Genomic DNA, 23,272 nt, shown 5'->3' on the forward strand with positions numbered 1-23,272 from the left:
CCTGTCCCCCCCTCTCGGCGGCCCTGGGGGGGTATCAGAGGTGAGATGGTAAACGTGTCTTCCTTTAGGAGCAATGTTCTTTCTTTTTTTTTAATGTTTTGGATGGCTTCAGATTGTTGGCATTTTTCCTTTTAGGGTTGTAACCTTTTTTATATAAAAAAGTTGAATAAAAATTGAATGATACAAAAAAAAAGAAGGTAATGAATTGAAGAGTCTACTGAGATCAATTAGGTGCTAATATGCACCTAACAAGGCTAAAAATGGAGTACCAAAGGATGCAGTCAGGCATCCTGCACTAAAAAAATACTTTGATTTTTTTGAGGGGGCACAACATAAAATTCAAGAAACAGCATGGTAAACAACAAGATGCTGATGACTTTGGTACTGAAAATTGGGTTGTTTCAGTTCTTCCTACCATCTTGAACGAGTTTGCACCTCGTGACATTTTCAATGCTGACGAAAATGGTCTCTACTGATGAGCGATTCCTGATGGAACACTTGAATTCAAACAAGCCGAAACTACAGGAAGTAAAACGTTGAAGGACCGACTGACGATCCTCCTTTGCTGCAATATGGATGGGAGTGAAAAGTTGGAACCACTCGTCACTGGAATGCGCAAACAGCCCCGTTGCTTCAAGAATGTTAAGCAACTTCCTGTGTCATACGAGGCTAACGCAAATTCATGGATGACTGGGGAAATTTGGAAGCAGTGGCAAAAGAAGTTAGACACTAGAATGCGGGCACAAAAGCGTCAGATTTTGTTGCTTTGTGATAACTGTGCTGTACACAGGAATGATGTCAGGTTATCTAATGTCAAGGTGGTCTTCCTGCCACCAAACACTACCTCTCTGATCCAACCTATGGATCAGGGCATAATAGCCAATTTCAAACAACATTATTGGGCTCTTGTGCTACGTCTTCTGATGAGCGTTATGGATGACCAGACTGGCTCATAATCTATCACTGTTGGATTCCCTACATATGCAGAAAGAAGTCTGGAATCATGTTACACAGGCAACCATTGTGAACTGCTATAAGCGGGCAAGCTTCGTTAGGGATGTGGAGAGGGACAAAACAGATGCAGCTGTTGCAAACGCGTCAGATGAACAGGCTATTGACATCCCAGCCGGTGTTACTGAAGAGGAGTTTCATCACTATGTAGCTGTTGATTACGATCTACAAACAGCTGAAGACAGCACTGATGTCCAGATATACGCCTACATGCAGGCAACGGCTGATGATGAAACAGATGATGAAATGAGCAGCGAGGCACATGCTGACGAAATTCAACAACCTCCTGTCACTTTTGCAAGAGCACTGGAGAGTCTCAACACCGTGCAGGCCTATCTGGAGGCCACTGGATGTCGGTGCTATGACAGTTTTTACCATCTGGCAGACGTAATCTATGGAACTCACAGACACAAGAGTGTATAGAGCAGGGGCGTATCTGAACTGCGGCGGTAGGGGGGGCCAGGGCCAGAGAGGGGGGGCACATTATAGCCCCCCCCCCCCGCCGCCGCCGCCATTGCCGATCCCCCTCCCCCCAGCCGCTGCCATTGCTAACCCTCCCCCTCCGTTGCTCGCCTACCTTCGCTGGCGGGGGACCCCAACCCCCGCCAGCCGAGGTCCGCGTCCTCCTGCCGCTGCCGGCTGCCTTTGGTCCTTTCATTCTTCCATTGAAGCTGGCGCCGACGAAAAAGTTTCTTTTGAATCTGACGTCGCTGCACGTTGCACGTTGTACGTGCAGGACGTCAGACTCAGAAACAATTTCTGAGTCTGACGTCCTGCACGTACAACGTGCAGCGACGTCAGACTCAAAAGAAACTTTCGTCGGCGCCAGCTTCAATGGAAGAATTAAAGGACCAAAGGCAGCCGGCAGCGGCAGGAGGACGCGGACCTCGGCTGGCGGGGGTTGGGGTCCCCCGCCAGCGAAGGTAGGCGAGCAACGGAGGGGGAGGGTTGGCAGCGGTAGGGGGGTCCAGGGCGAAATCTGCGGGGGCCCAGGCCCCTGAGGCCCCACGCAGATACGCCCCTGGTATAGAGGACTATGATTACTTCAAGTAAGCCTAACGTCAGTTAACTGAGACTGTATACTGTACGTATAATAAACAGTACTGTACATATGTTTATCAGATGTCAAGCTTCTTTGGGTCACAACGGTTAAGTGCACGCTCCAGTTAACTGCATGTATTTCTATGGTCCCAGACCCTTGCACTTAAGCGGATTGCACTACATATTATATATATATATATATATATATATATATATAATGCCCAACAAGGTCTAACCACATTAATTAGTTGTACTAAATTATATAAAATTACATCTGACAACCGTTAGAAAATGCAAAAAATTCCTTTATTATTTCAATATACTAAAATGCTAAAATATAAATATAAATTTAAACTAACCCATAATACTCCATGCATACATTACACTCAAAACCATTCAATCTCCAAAACACCATACATCCAGACTCCTAATGTTACAGCACCCAATACTTTGACACATATCTGATGGCAGATATATAATCTCAATCCGTTATTTTACATACTTATAATGCAAATATATAATTCCTTCTGCAGTCCATATTCAGCAGTCACTTAACATCCTCTAGAGTGATGAGGTGAAAGTTCTTCATCAAATCAGAATTGCCACTCTCTTCATTATACAGCCATTATAAGTATTTTGCAAGTTATTACGGCTCAGTCTGTGTACTCTGTGTAGTAATGACTACAATCATCCAGGACTTGAAATTACAAGTTGAGAACCTCAACATGCCTGAATGCATGCCATTCCTGGTATAGTCATTTGATGCTGTAGGCGTCTATTATACAATTATGCGTCAGCAATACTTTACTTTAATGTAGTCGCTCCCCAAAACACCAGGATTACACCAGTTTATATATGTATATATTATACATATATAAACTGAGACAAGGAATTTGCCTCAATGTTAGTACTGCTAGATTTCTCAGCAGCTGTTGACACTGTGGATCATGATATCATGCTAGCACGACTGACAGAAACAGGTATCAATGGAACAGTACTGCGGGGTACCACAAGGATCGATACTGTCACCTATTATGTTCAATATCTACCTCAAGCCACTAGACGAGCTGATCCGGTCAATGTACACTCAGTTCTACATCTATGCGGATAATGTGCAGCTACTCATACCCATTGAACCTGACTTACCCACAGCCTTGAATAAACCGATTAACTAACATCAATTCAAGAATGGACTAAACATAACAAACTTTGCCTGAACCCAAGTAAAACCGAGCTTCTCTGGGTACCTAACACAAGTGGCTACATACCGGCCATCGAAATCCCTTTTGGGAAGTACGAACTCCCCCTCAAATCACAAGTCAGGAACCTTGGAATACAGTTAGACTCAACAGTTATTCTGACTCCCCAAATCCAAGCAACCTTCAAGAGCTGCTTCTACTATTTGCGCCAGCTACGCCACCTCTCTACATACGTCGAGAAGGGAAATCTTATCCCAGTTGTGTATTCCATGATAACACCAAGACTGGATTACTGCAATGCACTGTACAATGGTCTGACTACAAAGGGCCTGCACCAGCTCCAGTTGATTCAGAATGCAGCAGCAAGACTCATAGAAGGTTGCAAGCAACGTGCCCACATCACACCATTTTTGCAAAAACTTCAATGGCTACCAGTACAATACAGGGCTAAATTTAAAACTATATGTCTGATCTTCTAGGTCCTGAAAGGAAATGGCCCTGAGTACCTGAAGGATAGGATGATCCTCCACACACCGCCAAGAACACTAAGATCGTCTCAAGGACTATCACTACCAACACCCTCTCCAAAAGACATTACACGATGTGATACCCACAAGCGAGCCTTCTCTAAAGTAGTCCCCACACTCTGGAATGCTCTCCCTGAAAGGCTCCACATAACACAATACTATCTCTATTTCAGGAAGCAGGTGAAAGCTTGGCTGTTCAACCAGGCCTTTAATGGAAGAACTAAAGTGTTAGTCTCACTCGCACACACAAGGAGTGACTCGGGCTGCACATACTGCAGCAGGACATGTTTATCCACTCCTACCCTAGCTGAGATAATATTTAACCATCTCTCTCATCTCATGTGCAACTTTCTTTAAATTCGTCACCTTACATTCTAACTCTTCTTACTCTCATACCTATTTATATGTTTCATCTTTGCTTTACCCTTCACTATCAATTATAATTCCTATTTCATATTGTGCTGACATTGTAAGTAGTATACTATCAGGTTTATTTTCTAAAGAGAAGGGCGCCCATCTTTTGACACAAATCGGAAGATGGGCGTCCTTCTCCCAGGGTCGCCCAAATTGGCATAATCGAAAGCTGATTTTGGGCGTCCTCAACTGCTTTCCGTCGCGGGGATGACCAAAATTCCCGGGGGCGTGTCAGAAGCATAGCGAAGGCGGGACTGGGGCGTGCTTAACACATGGGCATCTTCGGCCGATAATGGAAAAAAGAAGGGCGTCCCTGAAGAGCACGTGGCCGACTTTACTTGGTCCATTTTTTCTTGCAACCAAGCCTCAAAAAGGTGCCCGAACTGACCAGATGAACACCGGAGAGAATCAGGGATGACCTCCCCTTACTCCCCCAGTGGTCACCAACCCCCTCTCCCCGTTAAAAAAATTATTTAAAAATATTTTTTGCCAGCCTCTATGCCAGCCTCAAATGTCATACCCAGCTCCCTGACAGCAGTATGCAGGTCCCTGGACCAGTTTTAGTGGGTGCAGTGCACTTCAGGCAGGCGGACCCAGGCCCATCCCCCCCTACCTGTTACACTTGTGGTGGTAAATGTGAGCCCTCCAAAACCCACCAGAAACCCACTGTACCCACATCTAGGTGCCCCCCTTCACCCCTTAGGGCTATGGTAGTGTTGTACAGTTGTGGGGAGTGGGTTTTGGGGGGCTCAGCACCCAAGGTAAGGGAGCTATACACCTGGAAGCAATTTGTGAAGTCCACTGCAGTGCCCCCTAGGGTGCCCGGTTGGTGTCCTGCTATGTCAGGGGACCAGCGCACTACGAATGCTGGCTCCTCCCATGACCAAAGGGCTTGGATTTGGTCATTTCTGAGATGGGCGTCCTCGGTTTCCATTATCGCCGAAAATCGGGGACGACTATCTCTAAGGACGACCATCTCTAAGGTCTACCTAAATGTTGAGATTTGGCCATCCCCGACCGTATTATCAAAACGAAAAATGGTTGCCCATCTTGTTTTGATAATATGGGTTTCCCCACCCCTTCGCGAGGACGTCCTCAGGAAAACTTGGGCGCCCCGTTTGATTATGCCCCTCCACGTAATCAAACAAACTGATCATTGAGTGCAGAGCGAGAAAACAAAATTTATGTCCAAGTAGTACGATGAAAAATGAATTAAAGAAGTTAAGAAACAAAAAATATCACAGAATAAAGGCAGTCAAATGTAAAACATAAAAAAAAAAGAGAGAGAGTGCAAAAGAAGGGGGCCTAGCATGATGAAGGAAACTAGCTCTCTGTGACAGTCGCAGTGTGCTGGCTATGAAAAGGGCCTGGGCCAAACTTAGACTCAGTTTATTTTAGTGCAGACTTGCAGATTATTTAGTGTGGTGCCGTACTGGGCATCTAGCAACAAGAAAAGATAAGAGCACTCTGCTAACAGTAACCTTGTATGTGTGTGTGGTAGACAATGCCAGCATTAACAGTAAAGTCTACGAGCATGCAGTGTATGCACAAAACAAGGACAACAAAAGATGGAAGGTTAACAATGGATACACAGCAGATGCAGCCCAGTATACAAGGAATGAGTGGTGAGGCCTTGTGTTTGGGGAGGGGGCAGGCTTAGGTTTGACAGGTCCAGGAGAAAATCCCAGACCTGTCAAACCTCTTCTGTGGATCTCCCCCATTCCTCCCTTGCTAGCAAACCCTAACGCCAATTCCGAGCTGCTGTAGGGTTTGCAGCAGGAGCAACGCCCTTGTTTGGCGCGCTGCCCACTGATCACAAGGGAGAAATGTGGGAGTCCCTCGACTGCATTTGCATGCAATTAGCGATCAGAGCCAGGAGCAGACACTAGTCCAGTGCTAATGGCCTCTAAGCCTGTGTTTACTTTTGATCATCTGGGTCTCAGTGTCTTTTTGATGTTCCTCCTTTTTTGTATAGATATAATAGCCATGAAAGTAGAGCAAATCACACAGGATAAGCTTTTTCAGCACTCTGTGGATAAAAGAAGAAAAACTATAACTAGACTATAAGACAAGTGATGGAAACCCAACTAATTACACCACCCAAAAACCCTGAGGAAACTAGACAGTCATTTGATAGGAGGCAGTGTCCCACTATGGATTAAGAACTGGTTAAAAGATAGAAAAACAGTACAGTTAAATGGTCAATATTTTGAATGGAGAAGGGGTCTGTGCTGGGATTGCTGCTTTTTAACATATTTATAAATCATCCAGAAATGGGAATAACGAGTTGTTCAATCTCAAGTGGATTGTGAATAATTGCAAGAGGACCTTATGAGACTGGGAGGCTGGGCATCCAAATGGCAGATGAAATTTAATGACACCAAGTGCAAAGTGATGCATGTGGGAAACAGGAACCCAAACTATAGCTACATGATGCAAGGTTCCACACTAGGAGTCACTGCCCAGTAATAAGACCTAGGTGTCATTGTTGATGATACTTTGAAACTCTCTGCTCAGTGTGCAGTGGCAGCTAAGAAAGCAAATGGTATGTTAGATATTATTAGGAAAGAAATGGAGAACAAAACTGGTGCCTAAATATAGGTGCCAACAGTATGTCAAATTTATATATTACTAAGTGCAACGCAAATGATTAGCACCTCTAATTGGCATTCTATAAGCAGTACACATAATTTGCATAGTACGCAACTGTATGAAGGGCTTTACCATGGGTATCTCACCAAGTGACCTGCACAACTTCAGATTATTATCAGTTGCATGTGTTGACTGGTGCCCTTAGGTGTGGCAACTTTATTTTTTTTATTTACATTTTGCTCACACCTTTTTCAGTATTAGCTCAAGGTGAGTTACATTCAGGTACACTGGATATTTCTCTGTCCCAGGAGGGCCCACAATCTAAGTTTGTACCTGAGGCAATGGAGTTAGTGAGTTGCCCAAGATCACAAGGAGCAGCAGTGTGATTTGAGCTGGCCATCTCTGGATTGCAAAACCGGTGCTCCTCCATAGACTAGCCATTGACCTAAGTTGGCATGCCTAATTTTTATATCCCGAAGTGGCTTTGCATTTGTGTTCTGTAACAGCTTAGGTGTGACTTTAAGCCGTTACAGAACTGGCGCTAACCGCGTCCATTTGTGGTGTCTAAACTAAGGTGGAGATTTCTAGAACTGCCCCCTTTGTTTACAGCTTAGGGTGGTTTTTATGAATAAATAAATGCACTTAAGCAGGAGTGTGACGGTCCACTGAGACTGGAGTCACTGGCAGAGACTGATTCAGCAGTACTGGGAGGCATTAAGGGAATGAGAAGGGGAACTAGAGACAGAGGGCCCAATATTCATTTCTACTACTGATCATTTCTATAGCGCTACTAGACATATGCAGCACTGTACACAATATATGCAGGTACTTTCCCTGTCCCTAGAGGGCTCACAATCTAAGTTTTTGTACCTAAGACAATGGAGAATTAAGTGACAGGAGCTACACTGGGAACTGAACCCAGGTTGCCAGGATCAAAGTGTTCTGCACTAATCATTAGGCTACTCCTCCACTCTAATCTCCCCCACTATTCATCTCGTGGCAATCAGTGTTTTACTGACTGCCACCGGCATTAAACCTGGAAATTCAATGCCAGGCTATATCCGGACACCTGCATTGAATTTCTGGGTTTCCAGAGTCAACTAGTGCACAGCGGGTTAAAGTGCATTATTCAACACTTAACCGGCTATGGGTTACCACAAAAACAGGACTGACATTTATGTGGTTAACCTGGCCAGTTATGTGCTGAACATCAGCACTTAACCTGCCAAGTGCCAACTCCGCCTCCCGGAACGCTCCCAAAAGAGCCGGTTTTCATTTCGGCACTATTTATTTTCAGTGGCACTAACTGGTTAAGTGCTGCTAAAAATTAACGGTTAACCCGGAACAAGTGATTTAGCAGCCAGGAGCCATTTCTGACTGGTTAAATCATGTTGAATATTGATCCCATGGTGTGTTATGAGGGACTAAACAGGGCACATGTTGGGATCAATGGGTTGAGAGTAAGACAGAAATTGAGGGAGAAAGAGAAGAAATAAGAGAGAAAGAAAAAAAGGGAGAGGCAAGGTTAGAGGCAGAAAGGAGATGGAACGGAATAAGATTAAGACAAAAGAGGAGCAAGCAGGAGAGACATGATGAGGCAGGGTAAAAGCACAGAAGAATAAAGGTGGATATATTTGGCTCCACACTGGAAAAAAGGTAAAAATGATATGTTGTTACATAGCAGATGCACAGATGGAAAAACTGTGTACTGGCGGGTTAATATTTGTGTTATATGCTTGACAGTGAATTTTAAAAGTCTAAAACAAAATCATCTGATTCTATGTCCTGTTGTTAGGAAAGGGGTAAGGGAACTCAACATAGTAACATAGTAGATGACGGCAGAAAAAGACCTGCATGGTCCATCCAGTCTGCCCAACAAGATAAACTCATATGTGCTACTTTCCCTGTCCCTAGAGGGCTCACAATCTAAGTTTTTGTACCTAAGGCAATGGAGAATTAAGTGACAGGAGCTTCATGACACTTTCTAGAAAAATAAAAGGGAAGGGACCAGAGATGTGGCCTTCTCTCTAGCATTATCGCCAATTGTTTTTTGGGTTTTTTTTAAAGTATTTCGCCTAGTTTTCAAAACAAACTTGGTAAATTTTTGTTTTCTTATGCCTGTGCACCTTCTGCATTTTACCACATGCAAATTACATTTCCATGGCATTTAAGAGGCAATGCTGCCACCTGCTGTACCGGCATCCAACTGCGTGTTCTATTTGACCTACTCTTTTGAATATGTTTTCAAGATCTGTGAAGAGTGTTCTCTTTGGATCTTCTCCGATATACAGACATTGGCAAATGAATAAGACTTCACTGACCAAGCAGACAATCTGTCTGGATCACCATAAAGCTTGCATCAATTGTTCCCACGTAACTCAGTCCAGATGTAAGCACTAGTCATTTCAAGTGTATGAATACAGAGAACAAAAGGTTTCATTGACATGTATCAATGTCTCCAAATGGTTACTTTTGTGCATACCATGACAGTAATGGACCTCATTCCTGAGCCAGAATATATGGAGTATGATCTCAGTCTCTCAAATGTACTGCAAATGCTGGCCGCAGTACTGGATCAATTCAAAGACAGCTTCCTTCTGGAGCTCATAAAGGACCCAGATTCTATATATGGTGCCTGAAAATTCCATGCAGAAAAAAGCTCATACCTAGGCGTATTCTCTAAAGTATGCCCAAATTTTATAGAATAGGCTTAAATTTCTGCGTGATATATAGAATACGATGAGCGCTGGTCCACACAACTACATTTAGTTGTGCTCAATTACGCCAACTAAAACTTGGTGTGAATCCCAACACCTAAATTAGGCACAGAGCGGGTATATTCTATAACAACATGCACAGATTTTAGTAACACCCATGACCCGTCCATTCCATGCCCATAACCACGCCCACTTTTCAACTATGTGCCTTAGAATTTAGGTGCACCATGTTACAGAATACACGTACAGTACTGCATGTAAATTCTAATTAAAGCCAATTAGTGCTGATAATTGCTTGTTAACATCCAATGATCAGCGCCGAAAAGCTTATTAACTAATTATGTCATGTCCATTGTCATGGAATACACTTTGATTTCTGCATGGAAATCTCGGTGATCTATCTAGGTGTGCTTGAAAATTGCTTTTCATCACGCCTGTGGCTCCCCATAAAAGAAGAAATATTTCTGTATCTTCAGAGTCTCTGACATTTCGTGGTAATTGCGGATCCTTGCTCTCTCCATACCTGTAAGGGTCACTTAAGAGTTGTTTCCCTTGAAATACACTCTTTTTTACTAAGTTGATTATTTTATAACAATCAGCGGTGATGCCAAAACATGACCACATTGGGGTTTATCCCTCTATAATCGCATTTTAATCTTGTAACATTAACAGCCGATGATGTAGTATTTATTTTCTAATAAATTATTATTTTGTGAGTCTGTTTTGTACTTTTATGCTCTCAGTCTTTTATGTGTATTTCCCTCTTAATGATAGATTGTATTTTCAAGATTTTATGTAAAGGTTTACTAAGCGGTACAATGAACGTGCATACAGGCATTTTGCTTAACAGGAATGATGTACGTCATGTCTAACTTTATATAAGCTGACTTTAATAGCACAATTTAACTTCCTTTTTACTGCAGTACATATCTGGTGTTTTTTAAATGGATTAACAATATAAGGAAGCAAATAAAAAAATGTTGCTACTTCAGGGACTTTTATGGGAGTGATAATAAGCGTGGAAACTATTTACTTTTTAGGTGCTTGGATTGGCTACTGTTGGAGGCAAGATGCTGTGCTTGATGTACCTTTCGTCTGACTCAGTTTAGTAAGCAGCTCATATGTTCTTATGAGCAAGACGGCAGACGTGTGGTAGTTTGTTTCCTTATACCAATTTTATTTTATTGCATTGACAAGTACCACATGCATACAGTATACTGTATATAGCAGAGTTAGTCCTTCTAGGGCACAGAAGTTGAATGTAGAAAGTCTGTGGGTGCAACGAATATGTGGAAGGTCCATTAGATCCATTTGAAACAGCTTCCATGCAATTTGGACTTTGCGAGTATGGTACAAATACCTGTTTTACTACAAGTTAATGACCCCTGATACAGGCACAGTGCTGAAACACAGCCGTGTCGTGTCAACTAATAAAGGATTTCTAATTGGACCTGTGATTTCACCTCTGGTTTTGGCCACCTCCGCTCCTTTTTGGGTTCCTTGTATAGTCTGCAGAGTTTCCTCTTCTCTGTGTTTGTGTGCCCAAAGTTAAGTGCTGTAAAGGTCTGCGCTAAACGCAAATTCTATAAAGGTCGTTTAGCGCTAAGCAACCTTAATAGAATAGTGCTTAGCACATATTCCATGGCCAATTTGGGTGTGAGGACTTAGGCCTGCTGAAACCTGATGTAAATCCTCGCATTCAACTCATGGCAGTTGGGCGCGTAAATCTATAACATTGCACCTAATTTCTGGGACTGCCCCTGATCGACCCATGCCCCTCCCATAACCATACCCTCTTCTGAGTTGCACGCTATGAAATTTAAGCACGCATGTTACAGAACAGAGTGTAGGGCAGAAGTGCATGTAACTCCTAATTACTGCCAATCAAATCCAATTACCTCCAATAACTGTTAGCGCCTAATTGACTAATTAGTTTACGCAGGCATCTGGATTCCGCACCCAAATTTGGGCAACGTATATAGAATCCAGGGACTACTTTCCATTATAGAATCTTATGTAGGGCAAATACATGCATATATTTCAGACATGACAGTATATTCAAAACCTTGAGTTCAAGAATGAAAAATAAAATTTTATTGTCAAACTTCACAACTTAATGGTAAAGACCTCAGCGGTGCCACTTAGAGATCAAACAATATAGCTCTAAGATTTACGCCCTCACCTCCTCATTGGTCATACCAGAAATTGCATAATTAAGCATTATTTTAACAAGTTTTAAAATAATTAGTAGTTTTCAAAGGCTTCAAATACTTAGCCGCTAGCCCCATGATTCTATATAGCGCTCCTAGAGACCATCATCGAAATCCAAGTGTATTCAATAACAGTACACATAACTTAATTGGCTTAACAAGCTAATCAAAGTTGATAACAGCACTTAAGCAATAATAGGCACTAATTGGTAATAATTAGCGTATTCTGTAATGAACTGTGCCTAAGTTCATGGATCTCGGTGCTAAGCACTATTCTGTAAATGGTGCCCAACTGGGAGCACCACTACTTAGTGCGCATTTTTTCAGTGCCCAAATTTGGTGAAGTTTACTGAATTTAGTTCAATATCACTATTAAATAAGACATGCCTGCTGATGTCTGATGGACTGAGTAACAACCTTCGATATCAAAATCAGAAAAGAAATGGGATACAACTATAATCTGATTACACAATGAGATTGATTCTATATATGGTGCCTTAAAATTCTGTGCCAAAAAAAAATACATCTAGGCGTATTCTATAAACTACACCTAAAGCAGTTTACAGAATATGCCTAGCGTCCGTCTGCGCGATTAAATTCAGTCGCGAGCGTTTATGGCAAGTAAAACTTGGTGTAAATGTCTACGCGTAACTTAGGCCATGCCCCCTATCTAATCTGCATCTTAGAATTTACGCATATCACTTACAGAATGCGCTTAAAAAATTGTGCGTGTAAATTCTGATTTATGCCAATTAGTGCCAATAATTGCTGTTCAGTGGCAATTACTGGCGCTGATTGGCTTGTTAAGATAATTGAGCTGATCTTGCTAATCAGAATACGACCTGATTTGCACGTGTAACTCAAGTCTCTATATAGAATCTGGGGGAATATGGGTGTCATTCTCTTATACTATATATATGATTAATCTAGTTAGAAGGTAACTACTGTTTATATTAGTATACTTTTATAAGAAATTTGAGTATGCAGAAAAGTATTTTATGCACTCAAAAAGGTGCTTATAAAAATGCTTCTTAAGGGCGCATATGCATAAAACTAGGCACACAGAAAACATAGGGCCTGATATTCATTGAGGCACATTTTCAAAGCACGTAGACTTACAAAGTTCTATAGTAACCTGTGGAACTTTGTAAGTCTAAATGCTTTGAAAATGAGCCCCAAAGTGATTTAGCTGGCCGCTGACCAGTCAAATCGCTTGGTCGGGCTACCTGCTAATATTCAGTGGCACTTAACCGGCTAAGTGCCGCTGAATATCGCGGTTAGCACTGAACACAAAGCCGGCTATGTTGAGGGCATTTCAAGGGCAGAGTCAGCCCTTAAGCGCCAGGTTTACTACATAAATGGGATCGCACGTCTGTCCTGTTTTTTTGCGGTAACCCACAGCCGCCTGAGTGAAGAATATTCAAAGTTGAAGCCTGCACAGTTCCTGGTTTTGAGTATCTAGGAATAGCACCTTCAGCGGTGAGCAAAACACACTGACAGCTGAATATTGACTCCAAAGTGCCTATCTTTATGTGATATACCCATAGATGTTCTTAGGGCAAAGAATGGCCAGAGTGGGGGTGGTATGGAAAGAATGCTGCTATAAATGTTAGGGGCCCTTTTACTAGGCTGCATAGGCGCCTATGTGCACTCAATGCATGCCAATTTGGAACTACCGCCTAGCTACCGCATGGCCCACGTGATAATTTCATTTTTTACATGCATCCACTACATGTGCTGGAAAATTTCTGGCACAAGGCGCTAACCGGGCGATAATCGATACTGTACGCGTGCTGACAATTACCACCCGATTAACATGTGAGACTTTACCACTAAGTCAATGGGTGGCAGTAAGGTCTCAGGCACAAAATGGACGTACACCAATTTCATAGCATGTAATATATAACCGAGGGTCAAACCAGCTGACAGAAGGAATTTTACTTCTAAGTGTGTGCTTGTCACTGGACTAAACCATCAATAGCAGAGTCAGATGCAGCTGTAACACCTCAAGATCACCTGGCAGAAATGTGAGTGGATCTGAATTGACAATGTGTTCCACTGTATGGTTGACCCCCACAGAGACAGTGCAAATCACCTCTTAAATCAAACATCCATTCACCCGATGAGTACTGGCCACAGCTCCACTGAAATCAGTTTAGCCATGACTACAATCAACTAGGTTGTCAACTTGTTGGATCTTGTATAAATCCAGAATTGCACATGTTTGTGGTCAACTATCTCTTGCACCACAAACTGTCTATGGTCAGGTCTGGGTCTGGAAAGTGAGCCCAGAATGGATTTCTCAACAGCAAGCATCTTGGAGAAGGTGGGGGGTCACACATGACATAATGAAATGGAAGCTTCGGGATTTTTTGGATAAGAAAACAGACTTGCTGTGGCGTACCAACAGCAAGGGTCTGATGCAACAATATTATTCAACACTGGTAATTACTGTATGTCGGGTGATCTTAGAATGCCACTAACAACCCACATTGTAGAATTTAACTGTATGTCCACCATATATGTGCTGCAAATACACCCGAGTTCATTTGGGCACGGGACTATGTGTTTGAGTTGAGAAAAGTCCTAATTAGAATTCATGGTAAAGCATTCTAAGCAAATCAGACATGCTAAGATATAACTTTATTATCTGTTGGAAATGTATCTTAGATAAAGTTGTGCAAAAGAGCTGTGGGATACAAATGCAATAAATGCAATATGTTGTTTGAGAAAATTATGTCAAGAGACTGAAGTCTGTACTGTAGTGAATTATACCAACCAAGAGTTGTGGTCAGCTAGATAGTACATTAAAGGCCATAAATTAATCTGTACTACAAGTCAAAACAGCTTGAAAGTGGGAACTGTTTTCCCTGGTTAAGTATGCAGTAGTCAGCAGCTGGGAAGCAAAAAAACGAGAACATCCTTTTTTGTTTTTTTTGGTCACCTCCACTGTTTGGTTTAGACGATGGTAAAGCTATACAGGCTTGTAGCCTGTTCTATGGAAGGTTAAATCATCTAAAAGAATAAGCTTAAGTGAATTCCTTCAAAAAGGTGGTAAATAAATCCTAATAAATAAATAAAATTTTAACTACCTACTGGAAACACACTTTGGATTAACCCATCCAGCACTCTTACAAACAGTGCCAGTAACTGGAAGACTAATTGATGAAAGGCATCTAAAAATGAACGTCCTTGTTTTCTGTAAAATAATAATAATAATAATAAATTTTCCTCTTAGAATTCATTGTTCTATCTAGTACCAGTCAAAAACAGTTTGACATGTCAAAAACTGAAATTCCAAGTTCCTCAAGCTTTACAGTTTCATAATTAGAGAAGCCTCACAATGACACTTCCAGTCCACACACCAAAACAACAGCCACAGATTGCACACAAAAGCTTCCCCTTTGCTGCCATGGAAGTCTCACCACAGTAATTAATTTTTTCCCCTTTGGAGCCTACAAATTGCATTCTCTGGTAGCTAATGCTTGTGGTCCTTCTTTAACCAAGATCAGAAGACTGGACATGGAATTTTGGAGGTGTGACAAAACAAGAAATGTAACTTATCATTTGAAACTGTGGGTCTCAATTATGCCATATGGTGGCAGCAACCCAGGATAAGACTGTTCAGGGATTGTAGCAGAATACTGCATTGATAGTTTCAATCGTAAAATGAACACATTCATTACAAACAAACACAATTCATCAGTATGTGACTTCTGCAGTGCAGACTTCACAACAGCAGTTTATTTCCATATAAAAAGATCTATAAAGCAGCTCATAATTTGTACTTCCTTGTATGTGGCCATAACTTGTTGTGTTATTGTTAGACAGAAGAGTTTGACGTGTGAAAGGTATGCACCGAGCTGTAAGTTTACAATACACTGTCGACTTACTCAACTTCCAGTAAGTTCTTCAACGTTGCATACAAAAACTAACTTGATAAATTCAAAAGGCTTGGACATACTCCCAAACCCCAACCTGACTTGTGTAGTTCCAAATGTTAGGAGAAGAACCGAACTGTGAGAATCTGTAACAAGTTGACACAGATGAAGAAGAGTCATAAAATCTTGGCAATGGTCCGTTTTAATGTTATTATAGAGCTAATCTGTCAGGTCAACCCAGCAGGCTGCGGATCAGATTGTAATGGTACCCTGGAAGAGATGAAAGGGCCTACAGGAGGATTTTGGCACAATAATGACAAGCATGGTCCTTATAAGAAACAGAGCAAGCCATAAACTGAGCCTTACCTCATTACTCCCCCTAAGTCATTTCACTCTTCTCCAGTGGAACAAATGACTGTAAAAACCTCAGTCATCAGTGAGAAGAAATAAATGGAAAACATTTTTTTATATTATTTTGCATATTCATGACACACAGCATATATATTTTGACACTATCATCCTTTGCTCATATCCAATGTGAAGAAGAAACTTCTGCCTTTGAAAACATGAAAAAAATCTATTTATTCTAATAAAAAAGATATTACCTTATTTTCTTTTCCTTTATTTGTTTTATTTCTACGTATTACAGAGCAGAGCAGAACGGTGCTTATGGGTAGAAAGGATGTGCATTCTGTACTTTTCTCTGCTCGCATTATTTATAGAATGAGGTCAGTTGCACACTGTTAAACTGTTTGTGAACCCTTGTGCCTAGGCCGAGGCTTAGGAAGGATCTTGGCCAAGGCAAAGGGTAGACCGACCAGGCACAAAGCAGTACCACGGCCTCAAAGCCCCGCACACTCAGCACAATCCACTAGTACCACCAGAAAAGGGAGATAGACCACTCAGACAGGCCAAATGGCCAAACGGGAACCCACTCATACAGAGTCCAAGCGTACGGGCCTCACAGCCGATCTGGAACGGAGTCATATATGAGGGAAGGGAGAAAGAACAACAAGGGGTCCCAAAAGGGCCTGAAGCGCATGCAACGCACACAGTGTTAAACAATGCCACAAGGGAAGGATGACAGACAAAAGCTGGCAGGTACAGGCTACTACCAGAGAAAGAGAATGCAAACAAAGGCTAGGCAGAAACACAGATAGCGGAGGCAAAACCCACAGAGAAAAAGGGAAAGCCGAGGACAGAATGGGACACAGACTTTATAAGAGCGAAGCTCCACAGGAACACTTTAGGCTGTACCATAAAGCACACAAATACACTAGGCTGTCCCAAACAGCACTCAAGGAAAAAGGGAAGCCACTCACAGGAACACTCTAGACTGTACCACACAGCACTCAAGGGTAAAGGGAAGCCACCTATAGGAATACACAAGGCAGAGCCACAGAGTCAAATAACAGACACTAGAGACAAAGGGAAAAGCAAGCAAACAGGAAAGCCTGCCTTTACATACACCAAAAGATAAGGGCAATGTTCACAAGAATCAGGAGACAAGCACAGCAGACAAAGCGTAAAAGCATGGTAAAGGTAAGGGCTGCTAAACACAAGTCAGGAAGAAGCAGGGCTTACACTGCAGTCAAAGGATAAAGCTAACAAAAGGGGAAAAACAAACAATGTTCTTACCAGAACTCAGTCAGCACACAGAAACAGAGCAACAGAGCACCCACAGGTGCAGGGAAGTAAGATAATCAGGGAAAGCAGCTTAGCTAGGGAAACAAACAAGCATAGGCTGGGAACAACCAGCATACAGAGTCAGAGCAGCAGAGCACCCATAGGTGCAGGGAAGCAAGGAAATCAGGGAAAGCAGCTTGGCTAGGGAAACAAACAAGCACATTCTGGGAACAACCAGAATACAGAGAAGCTACGAGCAATGAGAGGAGTAAACAGACTCCCATGAAAGCATGGGGTGCTACAAGCACAGATAGAGAAAGGGTAACAGGCTTCAGTAGACAGAGATCAACACTAAAGCAAGGACTGTAGGGAAAGGTAGGTTTAAATAGATCTAACTACTGACGTCCGCTGCCTCAGACGTCAGCTCAATCCCTAACAGGCCAATCAGAAGCGAGTCCCAGTCATTCCCCTGCCTGTCTAGCAGCATCATAACTTAACTCAATAACTGGCTATTAATTGGAGTTAACAGTTAATTATTGGCTATAACTGGCCTTAATTTATGTTTTATGCTTATTGCAATACTTCCATACTGTCTTTCAAAGGAAAGTCAAAGCGGTTTACAATATAATTGGAAAAAGGAAAGGAACTATAAAATCAACAGTATAGAGAAACAGTAGAGCAAAACCAAAGAAGAGCAAAACAATAAATAAACAACATATAACATACAGCCATCACCAGAACAAGCCTGGGTCTAACCCCCTCCCCTGGTCAAAAGTGGTTAACTAAATGGGCCTTCATAAGTTCCCGAAAGCGGAGATAAAAAAGTTCTGGCCAAACACCAAGGGGCAAAGAATTCCAGAGAGCGGGTGCCAGAGCAACTTCCTTTAGCTCCTATTCTACAAGTTGCACACTCAAAGAAAGCATTTCCAAAATATTTTTTGTATACATATTCTTCTGGTTTTCATTTTTGTTTTTAGCATAATGTGCCCAAGAACAATAATTAGCCTTTGTTCTCATTCACGTACATTCCATACAGATAGCATTTTATTCATATCTACCGTCTTTTCGTTACTAAACCACTTTAAGGGGCCCATCAAAATGATAGGCAGTAAAATAACATCTGTTTCAGTCTCATGTACACACTCCCACTTTCTCTCACACACTATCACCCATTTTCCTTGGTCTCTCACTTGCTCACTATCTCACATCCTCTGCCTCCTACACATTCACTCTCTTTCTGAGACACTTTCTCTCCATCTCACACATTCACACCTAGTCAGACACACACACACACACACCCTTTCTGGCTAGGTTAACTAGATAGAGAGGACTGTGGCTCTATTGGCTGATTCTGTTCCTTTTCCACTCAATGCTGGATACCGACAACATTTCCAAAGCCAAACTTTGTTTTTCTGAAAGAGGATCTTGATCACATACTCCACTGACTTGTAGATAAAGGGGTTGAAAGAGACAGGATTTAGCTTTTGCCTCTTCCAGCAATAGCTCAAGGCAGGTTGCATTACGTACTTCCCTGTCTTCAGACAGCCTACAATCTAAGTTTGCAAATAAAGCAATGAAGGGCTGAGGGACTTGCCCGAGATCACAAGGGATTTGAACATTGGCTTCCTTGGTTCACAGCAGTGGCCTAGCCATGGGGGGAACCTTGAGGGCCTGCCCCTTCCCCCCCCCCCCACCCCACTTTGGACTCAGGTCCCCTCCAGATCTGCAGAAGCACTTTACCTTTGCTGAGGGATGCCAAAGCAACACCAGCCAAATAAATACAGTGCCACTGTTACTTCTTTAAGGCAGAAGTCAGTGGCATGCCTTCAGCCGCCGACGCTGGGACTTCTCGCATATGCCAGTAACAATTAACAGTATTGGATAAATATATAAAACACACAGAAGAAAGCTGCAGTGTAGAAGCTTAAAGCTCTACAGGGTCCAGTACGATTCTGTTTTCTCTGTCCTATGTTGCCTTATCACACCAACCAGTTGGGCAGAAGGAACCTGGCATCCAAATCCAAACTGACTTCCAGCTGTAACTGAGAGCCAGCCAGACTTCTCCCCTTCAGCCTTCTGAAAATCAACTTCCCATTGAATCTATACATTATGCCCTAAATCTTATAACAGATCGCTTAAATGTAAGTGACATTTGCTCACCTAAATTTATAGAATACTGCCATTCACGCAGGTAAGTGGACAATTACACAAATAAATGGCAGCCTCATGCTTAGTCTATTCTATAATACATGCACCCACATGACTTAGTGTGTAAATGTAAGAGGGCATTCATAGGAGAGGGCATGAATACAGCCCAAGTTTATGCGCTAAATTTAGAGAATACTGTGATTGACGCATGTAAATGCTGTATTTAGGCACTTGCATTTTCATGAGCCACAGACCTGTCATAAATGCACACGCCTAAATGTAAGCGCCCTAGTGAGGGTTTACACTTGTATTCTATACAAACATTTATGCATGAAAGTGTTCTTATTAGAATAGGCTCACCACCTGCAGAAAGTTGGCGCCTACATTTTGGCAAACTCTTATAAAATCGCCTGCTATAAGTGGAGCTGCAAGAAGCTTCCAACAACTGCAGCACTTCTCAAACGGAGCACTTCGACAGGCATTTCAAGTTGTCTGAAGAGCATTCACTTTGAAACACATTGGAACCTTTCTTTCAGACTCACAGGGCAAGTTGTTATATCAGAGAACTGAATCTAGGTCAAAAATTCCATTTCCGTTTGTACCTTTGTGAACCTTCTCAAAACAAGGAGAGGCGTTTTTATTGTACCTGACCTATCTGCAAGACATTTCTGCTACTTAAGGCTGGATTCATCCATTTTATCACCTCAGAGATAGGAAGGATTCTTGTTTTATTATGTTTCTCTACTTTATATGGGCCTCAAATCATCTACTATACTTAAAAGAACCTTGGAGCTCATTTATGGACTGTTTGAACAATTCCAAGTGCCAACTCTTAATAGGTTTTGCTTGTGTCCCACACAGCTCTGTTGTTTGGTCCATGTTCTCCTCTATATATAAACTTCCATTTGCAGGAGTTATACCATGTTATGATCCTGAATGTCACTGTTATGCAGATAATTTATAGGTTTATGCTGAGCTGATGTTTCCATCTCTTATGGTGCATCAGTTCCCCAAGAATGGTTTGCCTGACAATGAACAGTAGAACATTTTCAACTGAATGTTACATTCCATGACCTGAAAAAGACGTCAGGGTGGATTCCCAGCTTGGCTTGAAATACAACCATGCTTTCCGTTTGACTTGCAGACATTTCTATCCAGCTGTATGAACAATTTAAGCCAAGCTCACACAGCATCACTTTTCATTACACCGTCAAACTGGAGGACAAACTGATCGAAATGGTCTGGTACCTGGACATCTCGCTCGCTGGTCATATATGGACACCAAGTGATAGGCATAGGAAATATAGGCCCATTTCCAAAGAGAATACATTCAACTCAATAAATATGCTTCTGTTTACAAGTGGTAGAACCATTTCCTATAACTGAAATGTAATATGTATACAATAAAATCTGCAAATGCAGAGAACTGAAAGGTCCCATGGGAAAGCCCAAAAGAGAAGAAGAAGTGGGAGATTGACCACAGCTAGCAGAGACTGGAGGGACACAATCTTGAGTGAAAAACGTTTATTAATAAAGGACTTGACACAACATTGTGTTTCGGCCACTAGGTCTGCATCAGGAGTCTGTGTGGATAGAGGGATGGATAAACCTCAATTATCTTGATGAGGAGAGATACAAAATGGTCTTTAAAAAGACATTTGGTTGTAAACAATTGTATCTGTTGAAATGAAGCTAAACGAGTACTAAAAAAAATACTGTTTTAGCTTCATTTAGCCGAGCTAGACGCGCTGTGATTAGCTCAGAGACTTCCTGGTCTCTCAGCTGAGTTAGCACTGCCAAAAAAGACGTTTTTATTATTGCAAGGGGGGAAATGATGGCCAAAATTGACTTTTTTTTGTATGGGCAGCCTCAACTGCACTGTCCTCTGGATCGAGCCGCATCGGAGGGGGTGAGCAGCGCGGCATCTTCGGGGGGGGGGGGGGGGGGGGATGATGGCCAAAATGGAAGTTTTTTTTTTTTTCAGACGGCACAGGGAGGCGTATTTGGCATGCGCAGAGCAACCAGCATAACGCTTGGCTCTGCGCATGCTCGACCGGCCGATTGGCCAACTGATTAACGATGGAATACAGAATGCAAGTGAGCTACAACGAGCACCTCATTTGCATTCTCTTTCCTTAATGCATGCCTGTTCCTTATCGATTCGCTAAGGAAATCGGTAAGGGAAGGGCTCTAACGATTGTTTAGTGCATCTGGCCCCTGGCCTTGAAACCCTTGCCCATATTCCTGTTTGTCCAGCGACTGACCTGGATATGCCCCAGCTGCCAGTCACAAAGAATGCCACAGCCTGTTAGATATCAATCCTTACCTCGGACAGTTTTCTTTTTTTTCACCTTGGTAATCCACCATCTTGGGTAGGCTACCATACGGAATCCCCTATTTAATTTACAGCCAGTGTCCCTCCCTTCCTATGTCAAAAACCATCTTGCCTCTCACAACACTTGGGCAGATACAGAGGAGACTAGTAGGAAATTAGGTACATGCCCAGACCAGGACAGGAGAGGCAAAGGGGAGAAGTAACAAAGAGCAAAAGAACGGGCAATCCTGGACTATGGAGCAAGGGGATAGAAAATGGGTGGAAGGTTAATGTAATAACATTCAATAACAACTAAAAGAATTGGTATTGTTTGAAATCATACCTTCCTTCTATAGCTTTAATAGTGTGCATCTGTGAACAGATTCAAACTGTTAAACCAGGAAGAGAGGCTCCACCCCCACTGCTGCTTTATTCTAAGGACCCATTTAACAACAGATGGCAAGTTAGTTCATGCCAGACGTTGTTTACATCTTGCAACTAGTTTGAGAACAAAAAGAGTATTAATGGGGGGGGGGGGGGGGGGGGAAGCATTCCTAGATATAGAAGGAGCTGAAGACTGTTGCCCTCATTCACATACATATATCATTTGTGATACATTTCTGTTTCTAAGTGGAAACTAACACACATGCCTATACCAGACATGTGGCAGCACACTAAAAAATGACCGAATTAACATAAGTTGGAAGCTGTCATGCCAATCATCATCGTAACACATCTTTCATACACATTCAGAATTTGGTTGCCTTCTGGAAAAATTCACAGTTATATTGCATTTATTTATTTAGATTTTGCTCATGCCTCTTTCAGTAGTAGCTCAAGGTAAGTTACATTCAGGTACACTGGATATTTCTTTGTCCCAGGAGGGCTCACAATCTAACTTTGTACCTGAAGCAATGGAGGGTTAAGTGACTTGACCAAGATCACAAGGAGCAGCAGTGGGATTTGAACTGGCCACCTCTGGATTACAAGACTGGTGCTCTAACCACAAGGCCACTGGGCTGATGATCAAAACCTAATGCTGGAGCTAATGTGCGCAGATGACTCTAGCACAGGAAACAACATGAGCACTAAAGATTAGCACAAATTGCATTTAAATGTAGGCAAATGAGTGTAACTGAAGTCCTCTGCTATTTCCTCCCAATGCTCAGAGAAACAGAGCACAAAAATCTCTGCCCTAATGCTGGAAATCTATTGCCAGCTCTGAGGTGTTAGAAGAGAGGATTTCTCATGATTTTCCTTTTAAAATCTGCCAATTTTGATTTTATTTGAAAGTCGAAAGAAGCCCCTGCAAGCCTCTAAGTACCAGTGATGAGGAACAAGTGTGTATGAGTCCGACAAAAACCGAAAGTGGAAGCACACATTGGCGCCTGATTTCTGTGCTTAAATATAAGCTTTGCAAGTGAAAAAAAATATTTTAAGCTTATATTTAAGGAGCAGAAGAATGGCACTGATGTGTGCCTACACTTCCGGGTTTGAATGGTCATGCACACAAGAGCTTTGCTTACCACAAAACTCTTGTGCGAATGCACCAGACACATTCCTCCCCTTGCACAGCGTGCATATAATTTCCA

Source organism: Microcaecilia unicolor, chromosome 3, assembly GCF_901765095.1.
Source record: "Microcaecilia unicolor chromosome 3, aMicUni1.1, whole genome shotgun sequence".
In the NCBI taxonomy this organism is placed as follows: Eukaryota; Metazoa; Chordata; class Amphibia; order Gymnophiona; family Siphonopidae; genus Microcaecilia; species Microcaecilia unicolor.